Genomic DNA, 13,262 nt, shown 5'->3' on the forward strand with positions numbered 1-13,262 from the left:
TCTTAGCAGCCACACATTGCCCAGGCTCCCCCCACGGATGTCTGAGAAAGGCGAGCCTCCCGGCTTGCCTGGAGAGCCGGTTGCTGGTGAGCTCTCTCAAGCTCATCGCCCGGCCTAGGACTCTGGAGGAGGCCTCTTACCCGACGTGCACCGGGCTCTCATTTGCATGTCCCTAGACGAAAACCACGCGGGTCCACCGGGACAGCGATCTCCGCTCAGCAGCCGAGATCACGAGTGTAGTCATAGGATTCCAGGGAGGAAACTTTCTACTCCCTGGGAGTGCAGGAGCTTGTGGAAAGAAACTCACCCTAACTACAAAGTAACTGAAATTTTGGCCCTTATATACCATGTGGACAGCCGGGAAATACGTGCTCGCTTCGGCAGCACATATACTAAAATTGGAACGATACAGAGAAGATTAGCATGGCCCCTGCGCAAGGATGACACGCAAATTCGTGAAGCGTTCCATATTTTGCAGCAGCTGTCTTGTTTTACCAAAAGTATCGAATCGAACGGTACAACTCTTAACCTCATGTTTTTGCAGTGACTCCTCCCTCACAGCCTCATGCATCTCCAAGGCAACACAACTACGTCACTATTAAATGTCCTTACTTATCCACATTTGGACCCGAATTCTTGTTTTCATCAATTAAAACCCGCTGTTGTCAAAATATGTGTAAGGCAGCATTTGCTAGCGTTCTTTGGAGGCTGCTTTCAGACAGGGATTTGTGAAATCAGATCCTAATAGCTGGCTGCTTTTTAGTTGTTACACACTCAGGCCTGCAAAACCAAGACAGTGTCAGGATGCAGGCGAGGAAACTAGCAAGGCTATGTATGATTGCTTCTCTGCGGGGCCTCAACAATTTATCAATGTAAATTCGAAAAGATTCATCACGCGATACGTGAAAACGTTAATCTTACCGCGGCCTGGGGTTCCGGATAAGGAAGGAAAAGTCTTAAATCAATTTCCTAATAAATGAAATATACATTATCAGATTATTTCATTATCTCCAAGTACTCTCAGTCCTGGTAACATTCATTCGTATTTTACAGTGCCGTACATAATCATTGTGCTTTAATACTACAGACATAATAAAACCGAAATCCACACTGCAAAATATGGAACGCTTCACGAATTTGCGTGTCATCCTTGCGCAGGGGCCATGCTAATCTTCTCTGTATCGTTCCAATTTTAGTATATGTGCTGCCGAAGCGAGCACAAACGCACTCTCTAGCCAAGGGCTATATAAGGTCCATAAATTACTAACTCTTTATATTAGGGTGACTTTTATCCACCCATTCCCAGGGCTACAGGAACTCAAGAGAGGTTTTCTCATCGGATTCGTATGTCTACGCTTGCAAACTCGGATGTAGAGTGAAGATTTTCCCTGCTTGGGTGGATCCGCGTGGTTTACCTGTGCGGACACATGCAAATGAGAGCCCGGTGCATGACGGGTAGGAGGCCTCCCCTTGCTCGCCTAGGCAGAGAGTTCCAGGCTTGCCGGGACTGGCCGCAGTCAAGTCCCCCAGTCAGTGAGCCGCTGAGGCTCGGAGGCCGCACAGCTCTCCACAGCGTGGCTTCGACACTTAAAGTTCCCGTGACAAGTTAAGTACTTCGGAAACACACTAGGGAACACACAACAGCCCCTAATGACACGGCCGTTAGTAAATATGGAAATGTAATATAAGTCCTTTATATTGCCTGATCCTCAGCTCGTGCTCAGATTTATTTCCTTGATGGTTTTCAAAGATGCCATCTTAGAAATTGCCATAACTTTCCAAAGGGCTAAACTAATCTCACAATACATTTGGTAACGATGCACTTGGGTTTCTATTCTCCTCCAACGATCATTATTGGTTTCTCTTCAGGCTGATGACTTATTGAGGAAATGCGATGCTTACCTTGCTATGGCTATGTCTTTGCTGCTGTGCATTTGGTCCTTTATGCTGCTTAATTGGCTTATCCGCTCTGTTTCATGAAAATGCGTAGTTATGCATAGAGGCTGAATTCTGATCACTTTTTAAATTTTTTTTTGTATGCAGTGGTAATGGGTAGGGCGTGTACTTGATAGTGCCTCTCATCAGGAGTAGGTAATGTGGGCACATGGATAACGAAATGTGATGGGGTCAGCATCCATTTTAAAGCTTTTCCAAACCTCCCACTAATGGTTATGGACACTGTAGGGAACAAGGGCCCCCCAAAGAAGCACACCCCGAGTGGGGGCCAAAGGAACACACTTTGGCCCTAGAATCAGAGCCAATGAAAGAAATACACCCTGGCCCTAAAATTAGAGTCAAAGGGCTAAAAAGGAACAGTGAAAGAAACACACTTTGGCCCTAAAACCAGAGCCAAACCTGACCCTGAACCTGAGCAGAAAATCAAACAATCCCTGAGTACAAAATCTAGCCAGTCTGAGCTCAGGCATTGAAACCTGACCAATCCCCACCCTGTAAATGTGCCTGGAGAAACTCCGACCCTAAGAAGCCCTGTATAAACCCTGTGCCTTGTGGCTGTTCAGCTTCCTCTACCACCCTGGCAGAGGACAGTCACTCTTCTGGATTCTACTCTCCCAATAAATCTCTCGAATGAGGTTTGGGTGAGACCTTCCTAGGCTGGAATGGAGCAAAGGAGAGGGCTGTAAACTGCTATGCTTACTGTGACCTGTGGTATTCTTTGACTCCCGAGTGCCAGAATCCCTGTCCATCCGAGCCGCAATGCTTACAGACACTCATGAACATTTTCCAGGTAGAAAGCCTAATGGGATGTTTGCATTTAACTCTCGGTTCATGAGTTAGCAAGGAAGGTCTCTGGTAGCTAACATATGTGCTTCCTGCTAGAGAATTAAGAGAAAGAAAAGGCAAAGCAATGGGGAAAAGGAGCGTCGCTTGTGAGTTTCTGGATCATTGGATTCCTAATCCAGGTGTTTTCCCAAGTGCAGTTCCTTGAGCTTACTTGATGAGCTCAAGCTGGAAGGCTAAGGTGCTCAGCCTGGGTTCCAGGTTGTAACCCTAAGAACTTTCAGAACACCAGTGCAGGAGCCAGCCTATGGGAGATCTGATTTATTTGTCCCCAGTAGGGCTTGAGTTTCTGCGATCTTTTTGTGTAGTTGTAGTTTCCTCCTTGGACTCTCAGCCCCTGTAAGGGTTGCTTTGCATTTGTTACTATCTTCCTTTTCCTCTCTTCTTTCTCTTTCCATCAATTGTACTGTGGAGCACGTAAAACTTATCTTGAATTCTTCACCAAGCCCATTCCCCTACCTTGCCAGCACCCATCCCATGCTTTGTGGCCATATTCGGGAAGAATCCAGTGGTCCTGCAGGATTCCTGGAAACAGCTATAGGCTTTTTAAACACGTACCAGATTATTTAATTTCTGGTATTGAATTCCAAAAACTAAAACATGCTGCGGAACCACTTCCCAAACTTTGCTAGTCATAGATTCCTTGATTCAATTTCTGACAGTTTCTAGAGGTTTGATCTAGTCATTCAAAGAATGATCCAGAACATCTCCCAGATATTTAAAAAGCTACTTTTAGGGTCTAGAGAGATGGCTGAGCTCTTAAGAGCACTTGCTGCCCTCTCAGAGGACCAGCTCCCAGTATCCATATAGTGGCTATGCATATTGTGAACATATACAAGAATTTAAAAAAAGGGGTTAAATGCCCTGATTTATGGCTTCCGTTTATTCTGTTATTGTAAAAGCTTGATAAAACTATGGAACATGCTAATTGGGGTAACCTCATTCTATCCTCCTGGGCCATGGCCACTCATATTTGGCTCTTGACTCGCTCTTAAATCCCTTGAGCTAAGAGCTGTGGTTTTGCTTTGACACTGTGTGAGAGTTTTTTCGTGCATAGAGTTTTCTCACAGTCAGCAGTTCCCTTAATTTGTAGCAAATGTTTCACTGAAGGTACAAGAGGATTAGCGGAAGCTGTCAGAGATGAACATCTTTAATTTCTTGGAGTTCCTATAAGTTAACTTGTAAATAAGCTCATCTGCCCCGCCCTTCTTGTTTCAAAGGAGAGGCGACCCTTGTATATGAAAAATGTGTGGGCGGAAAAGTTTCGTTGTCCAGACTCTAACATCTAATTTTAAGTCTATGGGAAACCATTTTACAACTATGTAAGTTGTAGGTAAATTATAACAATGCAAAGTAATTTTTATTTATGGACCTCTAGATGCTGGCCTGGCCTTCAGTCGGTCTCTCTTTGCTTCTACTTACACCATCTCAACATTCCTTTATCCTACATCATTTAAAAAATTCTCCTTTGAATTGGCTGTAACACCTATCATGCAACTTCATTGACTAATATGTTAGGTAACATCTCTGGTACCTTTTTTTTTTTTTCTTTTTTTTTTTGATACACACAAGTGGCATGTTTTTAATTAAGAAATACTTTCATATAAATTTGGAGTTCTTCCACTGAGTTTCCCAGTGGATTTACCTAACAAAGCAAAGTAGATTTTTAATCAGAGAGAGTACAGTTTGTGTTCCAATTAAAGCTCAGGCATATTTTCTTCATGTCTAAATGACAATGGAAATTTAACGACTTTTTTCTCATTGAAATATTCTCTGTTGATTTGATAGTTTCCTTGTTCGTGACCATTAAGTCAGCTCTCACTGTTGATAGCAATAGCTGGGAAATTTGATGTTACAATTTATTGAGTAAACTCTGACTAATGAGCTTTAGAGATATAGTCTCTGTGTGTGAAAACCTTGAGAAAAACTCACCTTTCTATGACTTTCATCTGCTTCAGACTCAATCAGATAGGGGTGTTGTGCTCATCTTCCAGGCAAGGGCCTCTAAGATACCAAAGTCAGTAAGTTTGAGAGCTTCTGTGTTTATTCTTTACCTTTGACTATAATTTTTGTACTTCGTGTCTGTATGTCTATCATTCAAAAAGGTATTTGCCTCTTAGTGAATGTGTAGTACTTTCCTAAAATCAGGCAATACTGCTAATTTATACTGTGAAATATTGTAAAATAAAGGATTCTCATTGATTTAAGATGATTCTAATTATTTAGATTTCAAATCTCCTGAGTTAAAATCTCTTCTCCGTTTATGAGATATATAAGTAGAATACTCCTATAATTCTTTCATCTTAGTTAAGGTTACTATCGCTGTGATGAAACATCATGACCAAAAGCAACTTGGGTAGGAAAGAGTTTATTTTTCTCAGATTTCCATATACACATCTTCAGAAGCAGTGAGGGCGGGAAAACAAAGCAAGGCAAGAACCCAGAGGAAGGAGCTGATACAGAGGCCATGGAGGAATGCTGCTTCCTGGCTTACCCAGGACCACTAGCCCAGGGGTGTCCCAACCCACAATGGACTGGGCCCTCCCACATCAACCACTAATTAAGAAAAATCCTTGCAGGCTTGCCTACAACCTGATCTTATAGAGACATTTTCTCAGTTGACCCTTGTCTCTGATGACTCTAGCTTATGTCAAGTTGACATAAAGCTAGCCAGCACATCCTTGAAAATAAGGTTGTAGAAAATTTTCAAAATTGTTCTAGTTTTGAAAGCATTCTTCCCCCTTTTTTTTGACAATTTTCTTCATATATAATATATCCTGATTATGGTTTCCCCTCTCTCTATCCTCCCAGCTCCTCCCCATCTCCCCTTCCATACAGATCAACCCCATTTCTGTCTCTTCTTAGAAACAGTCTTCTAAGAAACAATGATAAATAGAATATAATGTTATTGGATAATATAATAATATAATATGAAATGATAATAAAACTAACACCTTGGGGTTGATAAAACAAACATAAGGAAAAGAGCCCAGGAAAATACACAAGAAGCAGAGACCCACTCATTCACATACTCAGGAATCTCATAAAAACACTAAACTAGAAGCCATAGTACTATATGTAAAGGACCTCTTATTATTTGCTGTTCTGGGATTATTTTTTTTTTCTTTTGTGTTTTCTTAGATGTCATTAATATCATTAGGTCAGAATTTTCCTTCTAGTGCCTTCTTTACGACTAACTTTGTTGATAGATTTCGCTTAAATTTGTTTTTTGTTTTTTTGTTTGTTTGTTTGTTTTTTTCATGGAATGTCTTATTTTCTCCATCTACTGCGATTGAAAGCTTTGCTGAGTATTGTAGTCTGGGCTGGTATCTGTGGGTTCTTAGAGTTGTAGGACTTGAGTGCATGCTCTTCTGGCTTTTAGAGTATCCATTTAGAAGGCAGGTGTTATTCTGTTTTTAATATTCTTTCTTTGTTCTATATGTTTAGTGTTTTCATTACTATGTGCTGGTGGGAATTTCTCTTCTGGTCTACTCTATTTGGTTTTCTATATGCTTCTTGTACTTTGATAGGTATCTTCTTTAGATTAGTGAAATTTCCTTTTATGATTTTGTTGAAAATATTTTCTGGGCCTTTGACTTGAGTTGGTTTTTTTTTTTTTTTCTCTCCCTTCTATTCCTATTATTCTTATATTTGGTCTTTTCACAGATTTCCTGGATGTTTTATTCCAGTTTCTTTTTTGTTTTGCTTTTTTTTTTTTAAGATTTAACATTTTCTTTGACCAAAGTATTCCTTTCTTCTAATGTGTCTTCATTGCCTAAGATTTTTCTATCTTCCATCTCTTGTATCCCGTTGTTGAGGGTTGCCTCTGAGGTTCCTTTCCAAGTTCCTAAAATTTTCATGTCCAGATTTGCCTCAGTATGGGTTTTTGTAAGGAGTAAGGTTTTTCTCCCACTGCTGGTCTTGTCCCGCTGCCGCGCCAGCCCCGATTAACACACCGAGACTCTGTATTTGATATAATTCTGTTGGCCAGGTACTAGTTTCTTATTGGCTAGCTCTGTCTTAATTATTAACCCATTTCTTTGTATTTCCAGGTGGTCTTACTGGGGGGGGGGGGCGGTGGTTCTGCTCTGCCCAGTCTCTCCATGCTGACCCCTCCTTCCTACTTCCTCTTTCCTCCTTTCTCCTAGTCCCTCCTATCTTCCTTTCCTATTGGCCAACAGTGCTTTATTCATTAACCAGTATGAGAAACATATTTACAGAATGACATCTCCCATCAGGTTTTCTTTATTTATTTTGTTTCTACTTTCAGTTCTTAAATTACAGTTATATTCATTTCTTCCCACTGTTTGTGTTCTCATAGGTTTCTTTGAGGAATATCAATTCCCCCTTTAAGGACCTCTCTCAGATTCATAAAGGCCATTTAAATCTTTGTCTTATATTTCAGCTATGTTGCAATACACAGGGCCTACTGTGGTAGTATTGCTGTGCTCTAGTGTGGGTATATTGCCCTAGCTACTATTGACTGAGTTTTCATGCTGACATCTAGGCATCTGGATTTGTAATTTTAATTTTAGGTAATAATATCTAGTCTTGTCTTTGTTCTGTGTCTTGTTCCTTGTTTTTTTTTTTTTTTTTTTTTTTTTTTTTTTTTTTGCCTTCTCTGGTTCTTAGGAGGGTGTGGTGCTGTGTGTTGTCTGGTAGGTAATTCTTCTGGAATCCTGCTAGGTGTGGCCATGGGGGAGGGGGAGTCTGGGTAATATGTGTGTCTAGGTACGGGGAGGTCACACTTAGGAATAGGCTGGGCTGGAGTGGGGCTGACGGGGTCCACAAGACAGGGTTGAGTAAGATCTACTTAGTCCCATGGGAATGGGGACAGAGAGTGAGAAGGACATAATAGTCTGCTAGAGAGCTGGGGATGGGGATAGGGGATTAGAGTTGGAGGAGAAGAGAGGGAGTGACCACCTGGGACCCATCTACCTGCTGTGTTGGCCTGCTTGCTTCTCTGGCAGGCTTCTGTGATATCCTAGGGTTCTTGGTAATTCTCACTGGAGAACATTTCCATAGGACCAATGGGTTAGGGATGGGTAATGTCCCGGCCTTTCATGTAGTTTGTATTGTTGCAATGTGACATGGACATATGCACTTCTTTCATTGTTTGTGTACCAGATATGAGATGCTAGCCTGCCTCAGGCTGAGCCAGTATTGTGGGGGTGGCAGTGGCAGACAAGACCCTGAGAAGCCCACCAGCAAAGGCCATGTGAACTGTGTATCTAGGGCTAGGCCTGGGAATGTGGAGACTGTGCAATCAGACTTCTGAGGGAACTCACCAGGGAGACTGGCACAGGAGTATTCAGGCTAAGCCTTGTTGTGTGGGATGGTGCTCTTAGATGAGGTTCTGGGAAGTTCACCAGGCAAAGCCAGTGCAGGATCATTTCTTAACATTTCTTAAATAGTTTTTAGTGGCTCTTTAAAATTCCCTTAGAGTAGACGTACAATTTTTGTTTTACAAGGCCATGTTCCTTTTTTTCCCCTTTTTTTAATTTAAAATTGAATCAAAGTTGTTTTACATGTCAATCCCAGTTCCCTCACCCTCCCACCCTCCCCTATCACCCCCCACCAAACCCAGCCCATCCCCTTTCTGCTCCCCAGGGAGGGTGAGGCCTTCCATGGGGAGCCTTCAAAGTCTGTCATATCATTTGGAGGGCCTAGGCCCTCCCCAGTGTGTCTAGGCTGAGACAGTATCCCTCTGTGTGGGATGGGTAAAGGCTAGGCTCACAGCCATTTTCCTTTTTACCTTGATCCAGTCTTTTCTATGACAGTTGTGTCTTAATACACACACACACACACACACACACACACACACACACACACACAAAATCTATCTTCTATCTATTGATCTATCTATGTATCCCAAGGATGGAAAAATACAGCCTAAACTCTCCAATGACCCCAGGAAGCTAGAAGTTTAAAAATACTAAATACCTTAAATTCCAGACCCTGTCCTCAGCCAATAAATAGGCAAAAGGTCACACTCCTTGCCGCTTATCTGACTTTGTAAACTGCTTGTGAAACCCCTGCCCCAGTGACCTAACCTAACTGCCATTTGTCACCCCACCTAGGAGCCCAGGCAAATGCAGACCAAAAATGCTGATTGGTCTATAAAGCGCCAAACTGATTGGCCCACACCACACAGGCTCTGGATGCTATGAGATGATTGGTTTACAATGCACGGGCTTTGTTGTAACCCTATAAAAGCTGTCTCAATCCTGTACTCAGGGTCCTCAGTCCTCTACACTGTGGACCCCAGTGCACTTGGAATTAAAAGTCCTCATGCTTTTGCAGCAAGACCACTTCTTGTGAGTGATTTGGGGTGTCGCCTTTCCTGAGTGGGAGCGTGAGGGTCCACGCTCTGCGGGTCTTTCAGTATCTCTGTGTATATTGGTTTTTGTCTTTTCTTTTATTTTCTTACTAGACTAAATCTTCCAAAGATCATGACTTCATCTGTATTGTTCACTACTGCATTTCAACTCCCTGTAATAAACTCTGTTGCAGTCTGCCCTCCGTACTTTCTGAATGCATTAATGCATAGTAGAGCCATACAAAAGCAACAGCATAAGTTTTCTGAGAGGCTGTCTGATTCACTCCATGGCAAACTGCCCTGTGCCTACATTCTACATGGGGTCATTTCAGAAGTAACTTCTACACCCCAGTGTGCTCTCATACGGCTATTCAGCACAAATACTACTCCAAGAGGGTTTGTGTGTGTGTTCTCAGTGTCCCAGAAAGATGTTTAATAGTTTCTAATTTTAACTTACTCATTTTATCTTGGCCACCTCTAAACTAGCCAGGACTTAATCTGGATGTGGTACCACAAACCCATTCCATGAGTCTGAATTCTCTCTTTCCAGAGCAGACCCATTTGGTCTTTGTAGAAGATCACCTCTGTGCTCTGTAAAACTATCTGGATGCCTCACTGCTTCTATGAGTGGTTTACACATTCCTGGATGCACCATGTGTAGGAGTAACTTTCTAATAAAACATTGTCCTTTCATAACCCGCCCCCTATTTTGTGACTTCACTTTTTCTGTCATTTCGGTTCATTCACAGGCTGAATGAAGATTTTTGTTTCTTAGCAAATATAGTTTTAGCTTAAGCTTCAGCTCTACCAAAAAGACTGGTTGGACCCACTACTAAATTATTATTATCTTTTTTTTGGGGGGGGCTTGATGCTTAGGATAACTGGCTTCCCTAGAGAGCTTGCTGTCTTTCCAGCACCGGGCTTTTTGCGTGGGTGCCAGGGATCCAACTTAGGTCCTTATACTTGCATGGCAGACATTTTACCAGTGAGCCAACTACCCAGCTCCCATTTGTATCACTACAACCCACAGTATTTGATAATGTTTTGTTTTGTTTTTGAGACAAGGTTTCTCTGTGTAACTTTGGAGCCTGTCCTGGAACTCACTCTGTAGACTAGGCTGGCCTTGAACTCACAGAGATTCGCCTGCCTCTGCCTTCTGAGTGCTGGGAGTAAAGGCATGTGCCAGTACCACCTGGCTAGTATTTGATACCTTGATAACTGCAACTAAATTATTTTTTAGTCAAGTTTCCCTCTCTGACTTATTATAATTTTATTTAAAAATAATATTTAGTTAGTTAAATTATTTTCTTTTTCAGACAGGGTCTTATTATGTAGCCCTTGCTTTCTTGAAACCTGCTCTATACACCAGGCTGGCCTTGAACTCACAGAGATCTGCCTCTGCAGCCCAGGTGCCAGGATTAAAGGGGTGCACCAATAAACTCTGTTAGGATTCAGGCATTGTGCTGGCCTGCCCCTGTCACCCGGCAGAATGCACTCAGGCAGTACCCTGGTCAGCCCAGCATTCCATGACTACTAGTCTGCACTCAGGAGCAAAGGACCCCTTTAAAGTAAAGACCCCACCCACTTACTCTCTTTCCTGCTGTTTCTCTGGAGCAGACAGGACTTTTCCTGTCTCCCTCTTCTCTTCTGTCCTCTCTCTGTCTTTGTGTCTCTGTGTCTCTTACTTTTTCTCTTTCCTTCTCTCCCTCTTCCCTTCCTAATAAAGCTTCTCCCTAAGCTCTGTCTGCCTGGCGTTGTTTGTCCCCTGCTTCACCCTCTCCTGCCATGGAACCTACCAACGTTCCCCACGTGCCTTGTCATAACAAGCCCAGTGCTGGCTTCATTTTTAAAGAGGGAGAATGATCTGTTTTTAATCGACTGTGTATTTTGTGTGTCTTAGAAGGGTATTAGGAGCTGATGGCCAGAGTTCAGAGCTGCAGGCCTCGGATAGCTCACTTCTGATAAGGTGGGGATGGTGATCACATCTATGAGAGCATCTGTCAAAAATGAGAGCATGTGCGTCACTGCCCCTGGCAAAGTACCTTGAGCATGTTGTCGCCTTGTCACTGCTGTTGTGTGAGAAGGTTTACGTTTGGAACACTTGAAGCTATTGCATTCCTTTTTATTCAGTTCAAGAACATTTAGCTGTTTGCATCAGGGACACTGACTATATAGCCTGTAGAGAATTTCCCACAGACCCCTAACAGGAAGGCGCAACTGAGCAACTCTTAACTGTTACAATGTAAAAGCCATTGACCATGTGAAAATTATCCCTGGAAAGGTATTGTAAGTTTTAGGAGAAGTACTGGCCTCACTCCAAAGCTTACAACAAAACCCCAGGCACCAGCTTAGTTTCTTAATCATTTTTCAAAATGTACATTTAAAAGGTATATTGGTCTTAATGGCTTGATACACAATTTTTGGAAAAATAGAATGAAACTGAATTACATAATAATAATAATAATAATAATAATAATAATAGTAGTAATAATAAGTAGCCCCCTAACCTCTAAAGAAATAGAACCAGAATTAGAAATATGTCCCCCAAACACTGCCTGAAAAAGCAAGTTCTGTGAACCATTCTAAAGGAACTAACTTCTGTACTGGGTACTTGCCCTTGGGCTATCGAGGTGGAGCTTCTTGTTTGTTGAGTTACTCCCTTAAAAGTAAGAGCTCTCTTGAGGTAGGAGATCCAATCATAGCTTCCAGCACCCCCAGGGCAGATGACCAGAGGTGGTTCTCTACCTTGTCATTCCTGAGTGTTCCCCAATAAATATTTGATATTCTTTTATTCCGGCTCTCGTGGACCCCCTAACCACTGCCTACAAACTTCAGGCTTATAGAACCACTCCCACCACTGCAGATAGTACAAAAGTTAGAAAGAATAAAACAAACAAACAAACAAAGCAAAAAACGATGAACAAAATTCTCTCAAGGAACAGAAAACTGAAGACTACTCCTCAGATTAGTTACTGAAATCTGTATAACCCTGATACCAAAACTAAGTAGGCATTAATTACTCACAGATTGCATCCTTTCATGTCAAAATTATGATAAGAAACTTCAGAAGCTTTGTGCAACAATGTGTTGGCAATATGCAACACATTTCTTCTGTATTTCGGGGAACCTAGTGAGAGCACAGAAAGGCTTTCAAATGCGACTGGGTAGACATGGAGAGGATGAGGAAGCAACTGAGGGGACCCAGGAACCCCAAAGTCACTTCCAGGTGACTTTGCCGGTTTCCTCCCTTCCCTTGTTGAGTGGGGGAAACTGAGAGTCTGCAATGGGGAACATTCTTTCCACATTAGAAAATCAGTAAGCAACTCAAATGTCAATGCCATGACTCTAGAATTCTTTCCCTACTCCCATCCCTTTCCATTGTCCTGTCTTGGTAAAGATTCCATAACCAGCTCTCTAGCAAAACAAATCTCTCATTTATTTGTATGCCTTGCTGGTTGCTGTGGCGTGTACGTTCCCAGGGATGATTTTGAGCTGTCACTTGATGCCCTTGAACACAAGGTATAGAAGAGACAGATGGCACTAATGCCTGTGTGGACTGCAGCAGCTGGGCCCCACACACCACTGCCTGCATTGACTGACGCCCACTGTCTTTTGTTTTGTATTTTTTTTTTTTTTTTTTTTTTTTTTTTTTTTTTGAGACAGAGTTTCACTAGTAGCTGTCTTCTGGATTTCACTATGTAGAATAGGCTAACCTTAAACTCACAAAGGTCCACCTGCCTCTGCCTAGCAAGTGCTGGGATTAAAGGTGTGGACTACTTTGCCTGGCCCAGCAGGATCTTTTCTTATGCAAGTATTCTGTTTGAATTTCCCTGTGGCAGTTACTGCCCTCTGATACAAAATTTGAATTTTTTTTTTTTTTGGCAGAGTCTTTCTCTGCCTCAAACTCACAGTAATCCTATTGCCTCACTTTCCTGACTGCTGAGATTACAGGGGTGTGCCACCACTCCTGACATAAATTGTTTTTATTTGCTTTAAAGACCAAGTCTCACACTGTAACCTTGGGTGACCTAGAATTGGAAAAGATATACCAGCTTCTACCTCATGAGTGCTGGATTAAAGCAATGGTTTACCATGCCTTCATAATTTGATTTTAATCTGTTTCTATTTTCTCCTACTATGTCTG

At 42.2% G+C, this 13,262-nt stretch overlaps 2 non-coding genes across 2 annotated transcripts; one reads left to right on the plus strand and one right to left on the minus strand.

Moving 5' to 3' along the window:
* The first annotated feature begins 368 nt into the window (after window positions 1–368).
* Window positions 369–475, plus strand: LOC127230806 (U6 spliceosomal RNA). The gene has a single exon (XR_007835208.1). It is a non-coding gene; the product is annotated as a U6 spliceosomal RNA (small nuclear RNA).
* A 638-nt stretch (window positions 476–1,113) lies between these two features.
* Window positions 1,114–1,220, minus strand: LOC127230805 (U6 spliceosomal RNA). Its single transcript, XR_007835207.1, has one exon. It is a non-coding gene; the product is annotated as a U6 spliceosomal RNA (small nuclear RNA).
* Between the last annotated feature and the right edge of the window lie 12,042 nt (window positions 1,221–13,262).

Source organism: Phodopus roborovskii, unplaced genomic scaffold (genome assembly GCF_943737965.1).
Source record: "Phodopus roborovskii unplaced genomic scaffold, PHOROB, whole genome shotgun sequence".
Classification (NCBI taxonomy): domain Eukaryota; kingdom Metazoa; phylum Chordata; class Mammalia; order Rodentia; family Cricetidae; genus Phodopus; species Phodopus roborovskii.